The sequence below is a fragment of the Etheostoma cragini genome, chromosome 13 (assembly GCF_013103735.1).
Source record: "Etheostoma cragini isolate CJK2018 chromosome 13, CSU_Ecrag_1.0, whole genome shotgun sequence".
In the NCBI taxonomy this organism is placed as follows: Eukaryota; Metazoa; Chordata; class Actinopteri; order Perciformes; family Percidae; genus Etheostoma; species Etheostoma cragini.
The window spans coordinates 6,753,878-6,758,192 of NC_048419.1; the positions used below are offsets into that span (position 1 = coordinate 6,753,878).

Genomic DNA, 4,315 nt, shown 5'->3' on the forward strand with positions numbered 1-4,315 from the left:
GTTCTGAAGGCAAAAGGGGGTCCAACCCGTTACTAGCATGGGGTACCTAATAAAGTGGCCGGTGAGTGTATATTATATCCATCTAAGGAGTGCAGGGGATTTATATAAAAGTGCAAGCATCAGTATATATGGTTCTGGGTAAATTAAGGACTTCATTTTCCATCTAAATATAAAACAGTGTTTTCTGGCTTTGTTTTGAAAAATCAACCAGACCTATACATTACAATTCTAGGTATAGGACCTTTTGAAAGTCCGCCTAAGAGACAACTGATCCTTCTCAAATTTGGTCAGCAGCTTGTCAAGCAAAGCATTTGTGTTTTCGTAAAACACAAATGCTTTGGCGAGGCAGGAAATGTAGACATTTTGTCTTAACCAATTAATAAACAAATTAAAATTAAAATTTAACACAGGGAGCTGTTGTAACTTGACTTAAATTAATCTCTCTCTGATTCTGCGCTCTTTCATTTCCTCCTTCATTCATTCACTCATTCATTCAGGCTGTATCAGGCGCATTTTAGCGCAGTTTGTTATCTGAATGAATAAAAAAAACAGATGTTATTAACCGTGTTAGGCAGACTATGAAAAACCTTTTTACTAAAACCTTTTTTTTCTTCTAAAAACATTTCCTTAAAAGCATTTCCTTGTGTCGATGACCCCGTTGATGAAAAGCTGTGTTACTTCTTAGAGTATTATATGTTGGGAGATGATAGGGAAGCCCCAAACATTTTAATTTTGAGATAACTCATTATTTGTGCGGTATCATGGGACTACTAGGCCTAGGACCTTTCGCCCGCAGCATTGCACCTAAATGAAATAGATTAAAGGTTTAATACCATTTCACCAGTAGAAATAGGCTATACCTATATAAATATGTATATATTATAATATATAAATAGGATATACACTATACTGGAATATACACATTTACTCCTGCAGCATTTTTCTCCCACGCAAATTCTCTCTTTTGCAGCAGCCGCTGTGTTGTTTTTTAACTCGCTGTATGTGCGCATGAGTATTTCTGCCAACCCATTTGTGTGTGGTTGTTACAATGGTAAATTGCAGTATCATGGCTCCATTCATGCTGCCTTTTTATTGTGGTGGTGCTCGTGCATGAACCCCTCAGATTTGATTGAGCCAACTCATATCTGCTGTTCTAAAACAAATTTCAGGGTAAATCAACTCAAAGATCAGGGTTATACTCAGAGTTTGTTAAACCTCCTTCTTAAAATGGGGCATAGGCCTGGAGACATCTACATGCCCATTTTAAGTCATAGTCATTGTGCCAACTTCTGACAAGAAGTCAGCCTTGATGATGAAACGATGATCCTTTTTTACATGGTGTGGTATACACATGATATACGGCAACATGACGTGTAATTAGCATGTGATCTCTAGCACCATTTGCACTTTTGCATTGTCCTATTGTCTGCGGTAACAGTTGTGGGCTCTTTTGCAAGCACAGTCTTGTTCTATGAGGCAGTAAAATATTAACCACACTTATTTCATCTGCAGAGAAACGCTGACCAGTGCCTCTCCATCTTGGAACTCCTTGATTTCCTGTTGAGCCTGCAGGAAGACCAGAACCAAGTGTTAAACTACTGGCCACCATCAAGCTACCTACCCAACAACATCAGCCCTATCTTTGTGCTTTTCCTCAGCAAGCCCCGCTTGGGCCTCCCGGTGGGCCTGCAGCAACATCAAAACATGAGCAGCTGTTGCCACTGACGCCGCCAGGAGAGCACAGAGCAACCACACAGGTAGGTATGAGAGGGGGAAGACTTCTCCAATTTGGGGAAGTAAGTTGGTTAAGGGAAAAAGAAAAGGAGAATGAGTGGAAGGAAATAAAGTGGAGTCAGAGGTAGATATGGAAGCGCAAAAGATGGGTAGTCAAGAGGACAGAGGAAAAGGAGAAAGAAGAAGAGATGAAAGGAAGGGAACAGGAGGTGTTAAGACAAGCCATATGGCAGAAATTGTTAAAATCTACAGTATGCAGATGGTTTGCTAAACCAACAGAATTGAATTTCAAACTATCCGCCCAGTTTGGAAATCTATGTGCACCAAATGATGAAAAGTGCAGGCAGATCACTAATCCAATCTTAACTAGACTTCCGGATCATGCATCTGGCTTTCAGAATAAAAATGGCGAGTTATTAAGTGTGTTAAAGTACTGTACTTTATGTAATACAGTGTAATCTTTATTTGTCATGATATCTAAATAAAACCACTAGTGGTTCTCACTAATGACTGTAACTAATACATAACTGTGTAATACCCTATTCAGTTAATAACATTAGTTATTGACTGTTGTTGTGTTTGCTGCTAGCAGGTGCACTTTACCGTCACTTTAGCTCAGATCACTGTCATTTTCATCAGGGCGGCCCATAACTGTTCTCACTCGGTGCGTCCAAAGTGTTCACGATTTCTTTTCCTTTTGGTCCTTATTTTCGGACCACAGCTTTTGTCTTTTGTCTTTTCAAAGAAAATCTTGGTCGACTGAAGTAGGGAAAATTTCGACTAAAAATTTACTGGATGGGTGCGCGGTGCGGAGGGGCGGAAAAAATGCAGAATTAATTAACTGTACTGTCCCGCACTTGTGCTTGTAGGTTATTTGCAGTATATTAAATCTTTTTTGACCTAATTATTTTGCACTGAAATGCCACTTGTCTGTCGGCCTTGACAGCGCTCAGTGCCTTGCTGTGTTGTATTAACTCTGAAACTTTCTCTTTGTGTCCCTCACATTTTGCGGGATGGTGGCGCTGTATATTAACAAGTTCTTAAAACCTCAGCCCTTCAAAACAGCAATTGGCCTCATATCCTGAGCAATAAAGTCGACAATTCCTTCTGTGATATTATTTTTGCGTTTGGATGGTAGAGGCTTAACATCCAGCGGGGTCTGGGGGGATCTGGGGAACGCTACTGTCGTTGCGGGAGGGTGCGCCGGTAGTTATAAAATGATTATTAGACTATGAAATATGCCAATTCTGATATGTTCATATAGCCTGCTCAAAACAGACAGGGCAACCTAATGCAGAAAAGTTAGCTCACCGTTTTTAGGTGATATGCCATATTTGTAGTCGAGCTGTGATATGTAAACTGTTGCTTGCAAACTTTCCATTCAGCTTTTTTTCCGTTATCTATTTTTGAAAAATGTTGCCACACTGTCGATGTCTTCGACATGGTATAGGAGGACTGACTGTAAATGAAACACTCACAATTAAATAAATATTCAGCAAACCACTAAAACAAGACTTTCTAGTTCTTTCTTCAATCTGTCCTTAGTGGGTTGGGCTAATCCCAAAAAAGGGGGGTGTTCTGAAGACAGACTGTTGGGATGCTTTGAAAACACCCCCATTAGCAATTGCAATTGCAGTCTTTTTGAACCTTTCAATTTACCTCTGCTTACTATCTTGCCATCCATCTTGTAACTAATTATGGATGTATGCTTTCTCCATTCATGAACTTATCTACATAGCAGGCTAATATTGAAACAAAAATATTAAAGGTAAAAAAGAAAAATTAAACACATATATATATATACACACACACATACACTCACCTATAGGATTACTAGGTAAACCATACTTATACTGTGTTTGACCCCCTTTCGCCTTCAGAACTACCTTAATTCTACGTGGCATTGATTCAACAAGGTGCTTAAAGCATTCTTTAGAAATGTTGGCCCATATTGATAGGACAGCATCTTGCAGTTGATGGAGATTTGTGGGATGCACATCCAGGGCACAAAGCTCCCGTTCCACCACATCCCAAAGATGCTCTTTTGAGTTGAGATCTGGTGACTGTGGGGGCCATTTTAGTACAGTGGACTCATTGTTTATTTGTTTATTTCAAAGGATCCCCATTAGCTGACGCCGAGACAACAGCTAATCTTCCTGGGGTCCAAACAATACATACAAAAGACAATAAATACAACCAAAATTACTCACAAACATATCATATATAAATTCACAAACAAAACTGACAGTGCAAAAAGTACTAACACACTAAATATAATAAAGAATAATATAGCACATGATACAACCTCACTCAACAAATCCAGACAATATTATGATATTGAAAACAAATGTAATCTAAGACTTTTTTTAAAACCAGTTTTTCCCTTGTTGTCCCGAATCCCAACTGGAAGATTGTTCCAATATACAACTGACCTATAAAACACAGTCCTCTTCATACAGTCAGATTTAGGTAGTGGTAAAGAGATCTGTCGACTATTCACCCATCTTGTATAATGTGAATGCATATCTGAGCAATAAGTTATATTATCATAAAGAAATTTAGGAATCCCAGTATTAATAAT

At 38.8% G+C, this 4,315-nt stretch overlaps 1 protein-coding gene across 3 annotated transcripts in view; it reads left to right on the forward strand.

Annotated features, from left to right (window-relative positions):
- amot (angiomotin) overlaps positions 1-4,315 on the forward strand; it is a 93,852-nt gene that overhangs the window by 28,640 nt on the left and 60,897 nt on the right. For all 3 annotated transcript variants that reach the window (XM_034889980.1, XM_034889983.1, XM_034889981.1), the window contains exon 2: positions 1,513-1,757. The gene's annotated coding sequence lies outside the window, so the exon portion shown is untranslated. The remainder of the gene's footprint in view (positions 1-1,512; positions 1,758-4,315) is intronic.